General features: G+C 42.3%; 1 protein-coding gene across 2 annotated transcripts in view; it reads left to right on the top strand.

Moving 5' to 3' along the window:
* The window catches only part of LOC147033194 (twinfilin-1-like), a 63,515-nt gene that overhangs the window by 29,707 nt on the left and 20,242 nt on the right, over nt 1–13,566 (top strand). The window lies entirely within an intron of this gene.

Raw genomic sequence — 13,566 nt, 5'->3', positions numbered from 1 at the left:
AGGTGGCCTGGCTTAAGATGTTAGGGTCCTGCGTTCAAGCAGTTGTCGTGCCGTTAAATAATACCAGGCGGGGTTGACAGCCTGTTATCCTTCTGAGATCGGCAAAATGAGTACCAGATTATTGGGAAAATGAGCTATTCCAGTTTCCTGTCGGAGTGGTGACTTGTCCTGGATTTTGCTCTCTCGCCAGTGGAAAACTGTCTCGGCAGCCCAATGCATATGAATATGTGAAATGAGTGGTTTATCGTCTTCTACCACGACTATGACTACCTTAACTGCCCCAGTTAATCCCACTTCCTTGTTGGGTGAGCAAAGGGTCAGGTTTGGCCCAAGCCTTTCACGTTAGCAGCGAGCCATGCCTCCCTCGTGTTCAATTGCAGGTAATTCGGTCAGGAATTTGGAGTTTGTTCATGCAATCGGTGATATCTCGCCTACTCTTCACGAAGGACACCGTGAGATCTTTAAGGTACACCAACTAATGCCGGCAGACGGGACAGCCAGTTTAATCTCTATCCAAGGGACTGCACACACTGATGAATCACCCAGTCTGTGAAACACCGGGATGACGGTTTGTCGCTGGGTCGGGATTCAAACTCGGGCTAGACAGCTCAGATGCGAGTTTGTGTACCTCGAGGGTCTAGAGTCTAGACCATCCTGTCATCCTTAGGAAGGCAGGTAAGAACATAGCTTGAGAAGAGGTGAGGGCTCCTCGGGGGATTTTCACACGACAAAGGCTCGTCTCGAGTTACCTTTTCAGAAAGACCTGGTATTTCCATTTTAAAACAACTTCACAAAGTTGAGTGAGCCAAGGCCAAAAAGTTGAAAGGATTTGGGTTACATGACTAAATTGAATAGGGTTAATGTTACCTCCGCCACATCTCCGATTTTGAAAATTCCTCCTAGAAAAAAAGTTATGACGTCAAAATATCTCCGCTAATGGAAATAGCCTAAAAAATTATCTCCGAAACTAGGCAAACTTTTTGAATTCTGTTTGTGGGAATCGAACAGGGCATTAGCAGAGATTAATTACCGCACATATGATGCATCACTATGACGTCATTCCTATTTTTTGACATTTTTTGTTTCACAACCCAGAGTTTTCATCGGATCTTCGTGAAACTTGCCACGTATATGCAGAAAGCCCGCGCGCCGGCAGTAACCATCTCCGATTTTGGAAATTCTTTCTAGAAAAAAAAGATGACGTCATAATATCGCCGCTAATGGAAAATCGCCTGTACCATTATCTCCGAAACTAGGCAAGCTGTTTGAATTTTGTTTGCGGGAATCAAGCCGGGCATTAGCACGGATAATTTATCGCAAACCTGATACATCACAATGACGTCATATTCGTTTTTATGACGTCATCATTCAGAGTACGAGGATCTTAGCTCATTTGAGCTTGTTGTACCTCTGCCCACCAAAGATGGACGGAGGTCATGTTTTCACCCCTGTCTGTCTGTCTTTGTTTTGTGCAGGAGATCTCAAAATGTTGTGGGCAGATTCAGATGAAATTTGATGGACTGGTTGGGTGTGCTACACGGATGAATTGATTAGATTTGGGTAAAGATCTGGATTCAGATCCTGAAAATTTTAAGTGATTCTTTAACATTGAGAGGCAGCGCCAAAAACGATACACAGCACTATATCTCAAATTATGGACGGATTCGGACAAAACTCGGTGGACATGTTTGGTGTTTGACGCGGCCAAATTGATTCAATTCCGGAGAAAATCCAGATCCCGATACGAGAATTAATCACAATATATTTCAAGTGATTATAGTTCACCACTGAGAGATGGGACCAAAAACAACATATGACAAAATTAGGTGGATTTGTTGGATGGGAAACAAGAACAAGCCAATTTGATTGTGGTTCAGGTCCGGATCCAGATTCGGCTTGTCGATGCAATACAAAACGTGAACTGTTCAGCCTGGCAGAGGTATGCGCTCCACCAAGTGCCGTTCTATGTCGGGATTGTTTTCGAGGACTGTTATGTTGTCGCATCATAGAATCCTTGGGTAAATTCATATTTTTCATTGAATGCTCGCGTGTGTACACATACACATATTATGTACTGACATACATGCACATGTACAGTGCCCCTTTCAAAATCCTCACCTTTTGTTGCCTTGTAGCCTGGGATTAAATTACTTAATTCAGACTTTTCCCACCTTTATTTACACATCGTAACCCACAACTTCCAAGTGAAAAGCAAATTCTACAAATTCAGAAAAATAAATTAAAAATCCAAAACGAGAATATCTTGAGTACTGTTTAAAAGTTTCCATGCTGGAACAACTAGAATAAGTTAAAAGGTTTGGGGGTTTTCACCATGTATGAGCTCTTAAATGAGCTATTTACATTGTTTATACTTTAAAAAGGAAATTAACTCCAAAGTAAAAAAAAAGATTGTAGGCCACGACGTTTCAGGCAGCATGCTTCCTTCACCCATCGACAGGAGGAAGTAACTGGAATTAATAAATCCAGCTTTTATAACAATTCCTCACCACCCCCTCCCCCCAATTGGCTAATTGTTGCGAGGTGCTGATTGGCTGTTGAATGCATGTTACTGATTGGTCGATACATTTTGCTTTAATCATAGTCGTCATAGAATATCTCGTCATTGTCGTTACATTTTGCTCATGGAATATCTTGGTTGCATAAGTTTCCACTCTGAGTTAATATTTGGTGGAAGCAACTTTGACAGCCATTACAGCTGAGTCTGTCTGGATTGGTCTCCACCATCTTTGCACACCTTGAGTGTGAAACGTTTGCCCATTCTTGTGTGCAAAACTGTTCAAGCTCAGTCAAAAAATTTATTTCCACAATTGACTTTATTCACTGTAATTCTTTCCTTTTCTTCTCTTTCATCTCTTTGACTCTCTATTGCTATCTTTCTTTATCGATGTATCGAAGGAGAAGTGCATTCTTGCTGAAAAATTTTTTTTTTTTCTGTAAGGCTCATTTGACTGCACCTGGATGGGTTTGAGGGTTGTGGACTTGTGGCTGAAACCTGAATCCTATCCAGGTTCCTCCTGATGACTCGATCGTTCCTCGTTACTTCTTCGGGTTCTTTCTTGGTCTTCCGTTTCAACAAGTTGCATGGGAAGCGTTGATGGACACCAATCTTCAAGTCATGCTTCTGATTTTCGATTGGGTTTAGGTCAACACTCTGACTGGGCCATTCAAGGACATTTATCTTTTTGTTTCTTCGCCACTACAGTGTAGCTTTGGCTGTGTGCTTCGGGTCGTCGTCATGCTGAAAGGTGAACTTCAGTCCAAATTTCAGCTTTCTTGAAGAGAGCAGCAGGTTTTTCTCTCGGATTTTTCTGAATTTTACCCCATCCATTTTCCCTTCTATCCTGACAAGTGCCCCAGTCCCTGCTGATGAGAAACGTCTCCATTAACATGATGATTCCGCTACCATGCTTCACAATAGGGATGGTGTTCTTTGGGTGATGTGCTGTGTTGGGTTTGCGCATAACGTAACATTTTGATGTTTCGGCAACAAAAGTTACAACATGGCTTCGTCAGACCACAAAACTTTTTGCCACATGGCTTCAGAATCTCCGGAGTGTTTTTCTGCGTACCTCAAACGGGACTCACGATGGACTTTTTGAGTAATGGCTTCCTTCTTGCCAGATGGAGTGCTTGGGATATTATCACATGTACACAGTTACTAGTCTTTGCCATAAAGGTTTGTAGCTCTTTAAAAGTTGCCATTGGCCCCTCTTTCTGATCATTCTCCTCCTTGCTTGGTCATCCAGTTTGGAGGGACGGCCTGATCTAGGCAGGGTCTTGGTGGTACCATACGCCTTCCACTTCTTAATGATTGTCGTGACTCTGCTTCAAGGGATATTCGAAGCCTTCGAAATATTTTTATACCCATCCCCTGATCTGTACCTTTCCAAAACTTTATCCCGGAGATCTTTTGAAAGCTCCTTCATGCTCATGGTTGAGTTTTTGCTGTGAAATGCTCTCCCCAGCAGAGGAAACCTACAGGAACAGGTGATTTTATTCTGAAATAATCTGAAACATGACAATTTAACCCAGGTGGAGGCCAATTAACTTGGTGTGTGATTTTTTTTTTTAAGGTGATTGGTTACACCTGAGCTAATTTACAAATTTGCTATTACAAGGGGGGTGGACACGTCAGACCAAAATATTATATTTTTATATTTTAAATTAATTTTCTGAAATTAATAAAATGTGTTTTTCACTTGGAAGTTGTGGGTTACGATGTGTAAATAAAGGTGGGAAAAGTCTGTTTTAACGCAATTTAATTTTAGGCTAGAAGGCAACAAAAGGTGAGGATTTTGAAAGGGGGTGTAGATCTTTCTCTCGGCACTGTACGTTCAGTACTTACCTTATTCCAATGGAATTACCATAAAATACGACCTTTCCTCCCCTATTTAAGTATTTGTATACAATTCTGTGTCATTTTCACATGATTTAATATTTTTTGCACAACATTTATTTTGTGAACACATTACAAGAAAGATGTATATTCTGTAGGAAAAAAAAATGTGCTATGCTAAAAATATCTGAAAAGGAAGCACGAAGTGTATGCGATTGACAATGGCTTGGGTGACCATTGTCTGCTATCACAGAGGAATCGTCTATCTGGTTACTTTCAAACCCATTCACCCAATGCATGCAAATTTTTCCCTTAACACACAGTTCGTACCATATTCTAAGAATGCCGCATAGTTTGACACCATAAGTAAAGAAAAACCTGATTCCTCCCTGTTCCATAACTGTGTACTCTTGCAGTAAGGAAGCCATCTTTACGGCACGATTACTTAGCGCCACATTCGGAGAAATCAGGTACCAACTGGTTAACAAATGTCTCGCACTTGCTCCTGTAATATGGTGCAGAATAAAATTGCTTTACATAAAGTACTTAGTGACAGTAAAGTTCACTTTATTTGTTGACTCACCTTCACGTATAAAATATTATCATTTTTATTATTTGCTTTCTTTTATGTGGGTTGGGGGATGGATGGGGGGGGGGGAGGTGGGGAATGACTCATCCATACCCAAGCTCCTGACCAGTCCTGCCAATGTCCATATAACCCATGCCCATATCCACAATCTATCTAAGTACAGTACCTATCGAATTCCAGTTTAAAACTATCAACTGTTTCTCCTGCCACTTCCATTCCAGGGAGACCATTCCATGCATCAAGTACTCTGAATGAAAGACCTTTGACTTATTAATATCCTAACTCTCCTCCTTTTTTATTTATTTATTTCAAAACTGTGGCCTTTGGTCCTGTCACTGTCTGTGCTGAAAGCTCTTCTACACTTATTGTTGTCTCTGATACCCTTAATTTTCTGCAACATCTCTATCAGATCCCCTCGTATTCACCTCCTTTCTAATGTATAAAGTCCTGTCTCTTTCAGCCGCTCCCCGTAACTTAGTCTAGCTTGGCCCGGAATCAATTGAGTCACTTTACGCTGATCTCTCTCTCTCTCTCTCTCTCTCTCTCTCTCTCTCTCTCTCTCTCTCTCTCTCTCTCTCTCTCTCTCTCTCTCTCTCTCTCTCTCTCTCTCTCTGTCTCTGTCTCTGTCTCTGTCTCTGTCTCTGTCTCTGTCTCTGTCTCTGTCTCTGTCTCTGTCTCTGTCTCTGTCTCTGTCTCTGTCTCTGTCTCTGTCTCTCTCTCTGTCTGTCTCTCTCTCTGTCTCTCTCTCTCTCTCTCGCCATTCTCTCTCTCTCTCTCTCTCTCTCTCTCTCTCTCTCTCTCTGTCTCTCTCTCTGTCTCTGTCTCTGTCTCTGTCTCTGTCTCTGTCTCTGTCTCTGTCTCTGTCTCTGTCTCTGTCTCTGTCTCTGTCTCTGTCTCTGTCTCTGTCTCTGTCTCTGTCTCTGTCTCTGTCTCTCTCTCTGTCTCTCTCTCTGTCTCTCTCTCTGTCTCTCTCTCTCTCCTCTCTCTCTGTCTCTGCCTCTGTCTCTGTCTCTGTCTCTGTCTCTGTCTCTGTCTCTGTCTCTGTCTCTCTCTGTCTCTCTCTGTCTCTCTCTGTCTCTCTCTGTCTCTCTCTGTCTCTCTCTGTCTCTCTCTGTCTCTCTCTGTCTCTCTCTCTCTCTGTCTCTCTCTCTGTCTCTCTCTCTCTCCTCTCTCTCTGTCTCTGTCTCTCTCTCTGTCTCTGTCTCTGTCTCTGTCTCTGTCTCTGTCTCTGTCTCTGTCTCTGTCTCTGTCTCTGTCTCTCTCTGTCTCTCTCTCTCTGTCTCTCTCTCTCTGTCTCTCTCTCTCTCTCTCTCTCTCTCTCTCTCTCTCTCTCTCTCTCTCTCTCTCTCTCTCTCTCTGTCTCTCACTCTCTCACTCTCTCTCTCTCTCACTCTCTCTCTCTCTCTCTCTCTCTCTCTCTCTCTCTCTCTCTCTCTCTGTCTCTCTCTCTGTCTCTCTCTCTGTCTCTCTCTCTGTCTCTCTCTCTGTCTCTCTCTGTCTCTCTCTGTCTCTCTCTCTCTCTCTGATGTGGTGACCATTTTCTGTACACCATATCCTAGATGTGGTCTCACGAAATTCCTGTCGTGGTCATACTACCTCTTTTGATTTATAATTTACCTCCTTGTGAATACAATACAACCTAATATACCCCATTAGCTTTACCATGATGTAGTCGAACGTGTTTTAACAGGCAGCACACTGACACTAACTTGCAACCGAGCCCAAATAAATGTTCTGCCAAATATGCCAATTACAATCACATGTTAGGATTTCCATGCAGAAGACGCATAAACACCAAAAACCTCTTGGCAGCATCAATAAGTATGCTTGTGCAACACTTGTTACCCTCGCGAAAGGAGAGGGTATTGCATTTGGGTCCGTTTGTTGGTTTGTTTGTCCGCACAGAACATTCGTGTTTTTCTCCGCAACCGCTTGTCGGATTTAGAGGAAATTTTCACCATTGGTGAGACTACGCGTATAGAATGTTGTAATGATAATTATGATGTCATAGGTCACGTGGTGTTGAGGCAGTCATATTGGAATAAACTTTGGACCTTTGTATCTCTGAAACCGCACCAAGGAAAAAAGTTGAAACTTGGTACAAAGCAAATACCACTCATGGAGAATGTGTGATTTTTTTTGTTTGTTTGTTTGTTGATGATGTCATAGGTGCCTTCATGGTGACATCATAATTGCATATGTAAAACATCACATCCAATCAGTATGAAAAATTTTGAGGGTCATCTCGGGATAAAATGGTCCACAGAAAAAAGATGACGTCATCGGTCATGTGATTCGGCAGCCATATTGTTTTTTTTTTTTTTGTTAAACCTTCAAAAATCTTCTTCTCGGAAGTGGCTGAATGAAACTTTACACGTATGATTACCTGTCCATGAGGAACAAAAGGTTCACACATATGATGTCATAGGTCACAGGGTTTGGCAGCCATATTGGATTTACCCAAAAACCTATAAAAAAATACACCACTCAAAAGAAGTCCTGGCGAGGGTCTACAATCTCCGATTGCTCTTTTTCTTGTTTTTAATGTAGCAGAAGTTGAACTGAATAAGCCCATATTTAACAGTTAAACGCAAGGTTGAGGTGAATTCAGGATTTTAGAAAGGGTGGGGGTGGAAGTGTGGTGGAGGGGGAGGGATAGAGGGAGCATTTGCACAGATTTTCTTTTCGGCAGGGTTGCAGTACTTGTGCTTCCCCCCCCCCCCCACAAAAAATGCATTCAAACCATATCCTTTCCCACTATCATTGACCCATGTATGTTCTTCGTTGAAATGTCTTGAAACAAATTTGACCCAAAGACAAAGGAAGAGCTGTAATAATGGTCCTTTTTGCATTGATTTGCCCTGCACACAAGCACATGCTGATTGGATGTGTAAAACAACAAAGCTTGGGAAAAATTCCTTACACATCCGCACGATCCACAGCACAGCAAAGCTGAACTACAAGATACATTTCATTGTGTGAACAGAGTGGACTGCAACGCTGCAAAAACAGAATGTCTTGAAACACACCTTGATATTACGAATTGCCTGTCTCGGTTAATTTGTCTGTCTCTCACACACACACACACACACACACACACACACACACACACACACACACACACACACACACACACACACACACACACACACACACACACACACACACACACACACACACACATACATACATACATACATACATACATACATACATACATACATACATATTTCTATACCATCCATTGGGACCATACTCTGTGCAGAGCGATGGTGCTGCCTAAGCAGTCTCCTTGGCTATTGAGCACAATTCCGGATGGGTCGCCACTCCAACACGGGATACCAACAAGCTGGCACTCATTTTGCCGACCGCGGAAGGACGACAGGCAGAGTCAACCCCACCTGGTATTAATTCAACAGCCGAGTGGGATTTGAACTCAGGATCCTTTGATCCCAAGCCCACCACCCTAACCATTAAGCCAACACCAGGTATACACATATACCCTCATGATAATTATCATAAAACAGCACGTCATTCCACATAATGATTACTTCTACTTGGATCCACTCTTGCAAAGACCTTATTGTGATCCATCGTTCTACCGGTGTGTGCTGAGGGTAAGCGTGGCCAGGATGCTGTCACAACAGTAAGTCGTCATTACTTAGGTCTGACCTTTTCAGGGTGTCCCAGATGAAATGCCATAACTTTACACATCCATTATTAATCAAGCTAGTACCATTATACAAAGGAAAATGTAAAGATTTGTGTTCATGAAAGGACAAGTTGCAAGCACTTGTCCATGTGTTGTGTCCCCCATCCACTGTTCTCTGCACAATGAACACAACTGACCCCAATCCCTTTTCCAAAAGCTCCAGCCCCCCTCTATATTCTCCTCTACATGGGATCTCCACCATCCTTGAAAAATTTTGTTTTGATCAATTATAGCCGTGAAGTAGATTAACTTTTCCCCTCTTCCAAATCTCCCCTCTCCCCCCCCCCTTAAATTTCAAAATCGATTAAACCTCCTAACTTCATTTGTTTTATCATTAACCCCCATGGGGCCTATGTTATCCCTAACATGCAGTTTGGTGGCAACCATTCAAGCCGTTACAGAGATCCCCCTCTCCCCTGTTCCAAATACCCTCGAAATCAGAAAATCTATAAAGTGTAATAAAATCATTTTTTTCACTAAAAGTCCTGCCTGGGGCTTCCATTATGCAAGCCAAGTTTGGATGCACTGCTGCCCAAAGCACGGATGTGGATAGGCAGACCACGATTAGAAACTCCTTCCCTCTCCCTCACTTCCTCCCTCTACAATTACTACCCCCTCCATTATGGGTGCTAATTCTGGTTGTAATCACTCAAATCATTCCAAAGATCCCATGGCCCCTAACTCCCTACCATGATCACCACCCCACCCCCCCCCCCCCTTGAAAACAAAACTCAACAAAATGATGTTGAGTTAACTTTTAACCAATCAGGATATTTCTGCAGTCAAGTTAAGTGTGTCAACTCGAGTCACAGAAAATAGGTTAAAACTGTAAAGGTGAGAGATAGGGCCTGATGGCAGGTGTCGGAAGGCATGAAAAATCACAACAACAGCAACAGCATGCAGGGAGTATTAAAAACAGTGAAATGCCCTTTGCATCCAACAACAACAGTAGCTCAAAGGCATTATGGCCTTGTCAGACAGACACAGACAGACACACAGTCATGGAGCGACACTTGACAAAACAGAACAAATTAGAACGGCGCTCGGTGGAGCGCATACCTCCGCCAGGTTGAACAGTTCATGTTTTGTATCCCACCTGTTCTTGTCACTTAACCAACTCATCCACTTAGTTTTGTCATAACTCGTCCACAATTTTTTAAGATATAATGAGTGGGTGTGTATATTTATCTATATGTATGTATATATATGTATGTATATATATGTATGTATATATATATATATATATATATATATATATATATATCCATCCATCCATTAGGACCATACTCTGTGCAGAGCGTTGGTGCCGCCGAAGCAGTCTCCTTGGCTATTGGGAACAATCCTGGACGGGTCGCCACTCCGACACAGTATACCAGCATGCTGGCACTCATTTTGCCGACCTCGGAAGGATGACAGGCAGAGTCAACCCCACCTGGTGTTAATTCAACAGCTGAGCGGGATTTGAACTCAGGACCCTAGGATCCCAAGCCCACTACCTTAACCATTAAGCCAACACCAGGCATATATATATGATTAGATTTATAGTTTTTGGCCCTATTTTATAAATTAGGCCTACGTTGACCTTTTGACCTTTAAAAAGAATTGGTCCATTTCATTGTTGTGATGTGCAAATGATGTTCAAATTTCAAGTCAATTGGATGAAAATTGAGGATTTTAGAATTTGCACCTAAGTTGTTGACCATTTGGCCTATGATGACTTTTTAGCACGTGCTGAGCTCAAAAATAATTGGTGGTTGTATTCAATGAGCTGATATGAAAAGCCTGTTCAAATTTCAAGTCAATTGGATGAAAATTGATGACTTTAGAAATCCAGGCCTATGTTGACCTCAAAAATAGTTGGTGGTTGAATTCAGTGACCACTGATATGCAAACTATCTTCAAATTTCAAGTTAATCAGATGAAAATTGAGGATTTTAGAAATTCAAAAAAGTTGTTGACCTTTGGCCGATGATGACCTTTTGTTTGTTTATGATGACTCCTCCTATTATTGTCCATTTGACCTCACAAATAAATAGGATTCTGTCACACCACCAACCGTACCATTTGGTGAAGTTTTGGGAAGATCAGTTTAAAATTGTGACCTGTAGGTGATTTAAAGGTGAGCAGACAGACAAACAAATGGAAGCGATCAACATACTTGTCAAAAAATTAAAATATATAAAAATTGCCAAGTACGAAACAGACAGACAGACAGGGGTGAAAACATAACCTCCGTCCACCTTCTGTGCCAGAGATTGCTGTCTCTTCCAGAGCTTCGCGAACCAGTGCAGGATAGGGATGTTTTGAGAAACCTGATCATGAATGTCACCAGAAATCGGACACCACTTGACGGATCCAGATAAATAACTTTCTGCTGCCACTACCTTTCCAGGGAGACCATTCCACGCATGAATTACTTTCTGACTGAAAGACCCCTGCCCGAACACTGTCCTAACTCTCCTAGTATTTCCTCTCGGTTGATAACCCCTGGTCACTGTCTTTTCTGCTGAAAAACTCTTCTGCAGTTATTTTCTCAATACCCTTTATTATTTTAAACATCTCGATCAAACCCCCCTGGTAATCGGCTCGAGTGCAACATCATGGCGTTTCACCTGGAACACCATGTACTTGTTTTGAGCATATTGTGCATGCGTGTAGCGTGGCCCTTCCTCGGTGAGCCGCCGCCGTAAGGAGTGCCACTACATAACTTACGGAGTCGGGGAAACCTCATTTATTGTTTGTGAGCACCTCGTCACATAAGGTCATAATGAAAGTTTCTTTCGTCGCCATTTATCTTCAGGTTTGGTTGGGAAACCGGAAACGTACTCGCTTTGAAGAAAATGTATAAATTCATATTTACCTCCACCACCGAAGGTGGAAGGAGGTTATGTTTACATCCATCTGTCTGTTTGTGTGCAGGACATCTCAAAAATGTTGAGGACGGATTCGGATGGAATTTTGTGGACAAGGTTGGGTGTGCGACAAGGACGAATTGTTTAGATTTTGGTGAAAATGCGGATCTGACTACTAGAATTTTTTGAGTGATTCTTCACCATTGAGAGACGGGGCCAAAAACGATATATAGCACGATATCTCAAAAAAGTTGTGGACGGATTCGGACAAAACTTGGTGGACTCGGATGGAATTTTGTGGACAGGTTGGGTGTGTGACGAGGAAGAATTGGTTCAATTTTGGTGAAGATCCGAATGCGGATCCAATAAAAAATTTTTTAAGCGAATCTTCACCATTGAGAGATGGGCTAAAACACGATATGGAGCACGATATCTCAAAAATGTATTGGGCCCGATATGTTCTTGTGGATCAGGCATTGCGTGGCGGAGGTATGCGCTCCACCGAGTGCCCTTCTAGTTATTCACGGAATCTTAATCTTTTTATTTCAACAAATATGTTTATTCTTATCAGATAAAAGTTTGTTTTTGTAAACATTCAGCGTTTCAGTCAAATTGGTGACCTGTTCAAACTTGGTTTCTCTCATTCACTGAATGCCATTGGGATGACAAACATTGAGGAGTTTGTCTTCTCCTGCAGAGCACATGCTTCATGGGAATCGATGGCTCGTGGTTATGGAAAACCAGGTTGAAGTCTCATTTACTGTCCGTAGCCTACTTGTCCGTTACCTCTTCATGTCCTTGTGATTCTGTAGTTTAGAAATACCTTGGCTCTGAACTTGTCGCCCGATCACGCATGAACAGAGAGGAGTGATCAAGATAATATTTTGACTCTGTCTGTCTGCCTGGCAGTGAAACCAAATTGAAAATCATTCCAAACAGGAAACTTCCTATTTTAAAGGACACAAACGGGCATGAAGAACGAACGGAACGTGTTTACGAAGGTCGTGGTACAGCCGCTGCATCAATGGGCTGTAAACATCAGAATTTTTTTTTTTCTCTACAACCCTTAAAATCTTTTATTTCAATTGAATTATACACTCGAACACTGTACAACACAAATCGTCTTTTTTGGCATTTTCAAAATCTTTTGTTTGGCAGTACTTGGACAAAATATTAGGGCATTTTACATCATCTCGATGAAACAAATTTGCTGTTTGCAAACCCTGCCGTGCCCCTTTTCTCAAGACTGTGCTCCATCAGGTGTTCTATGAACTCTCTAGTTACTACTTTAAAAAAAAAAAGTAACTCTAATAATTATTCCCACCTTCTCATAGGATTGACAGGGAAAGTTTTTACCCAAGTCTTTCACGAATAGGCTGGCCAGGCCTGATGTTCAACTGCAGGCGGTAGAACTTTGGAATTTGTTCCATGGTGTCAATGATGACTCATTCACTCTTCACAAAAGACATCATTGGATTTTTAGCGTCGACGAACGACCAGAGCTGGCAGATGGATCCTCCTGTTTGAACGTCCTTCAGATGGACGGCATACACATTGATGCATCGCCATGTATGCGAAACCTCAGGATGTCAGTTTTGAGCGGGATTCAAACCCAGGCTTGACAGCTGGGAAACGAGTGTGCATATTGACACCGCTCTGCACCCCCTACTCATGTCTTTGTTCTATCTGTGATTATATAGTACGTATGTACAGCTCATCCATTCAGAGCCTATTGTCACTGTAAAAAAAAAAAATTTTTTTACCTAAATTATCATCTTGTGTGCATCCTATTCCAGGCAGGAAACCTCCGTTGTGTTTTTCCAAGTCATGAAAGAAACGTGGATCTGATTGCCTTGATGTTGAAAGTTTTGAGGAAGTGAGCTAAGCTTTGGCTTAGTGCATTTCACGTGACTTCACACGGTCCTCCACCGTCCCCTTCCCTTTCACTCGAGCCCCTTTAATATTCGAAGCACAGCCTAAGTGGCTGGCTTGTCCCGGATGCCTTTGTTCACCGAGTTTTTCCTTTTTCCCGCTGCCCTTTGTCACCGTCACTTTC

This window comes from Eptatretus burgeri, chromosome 2 (genome assembly GCF_056783735.1).
Source record: "Eptatretus burgeri isolate ZD-2024b chromosome 2, Ebu_testis_v1, whole genome shotgun sequence".
NCBI lineage: Eukaryota > Metazoa > Chordata > Myxini > Myxiniformes > Myxinidae > Eptatretus > Eptatretus burgeri.
The sequence above is the reverse complement of the archived record's forward strand: the minus strand, read 5'-3'. Positions and strand labels throughout refer to the sequence as shown.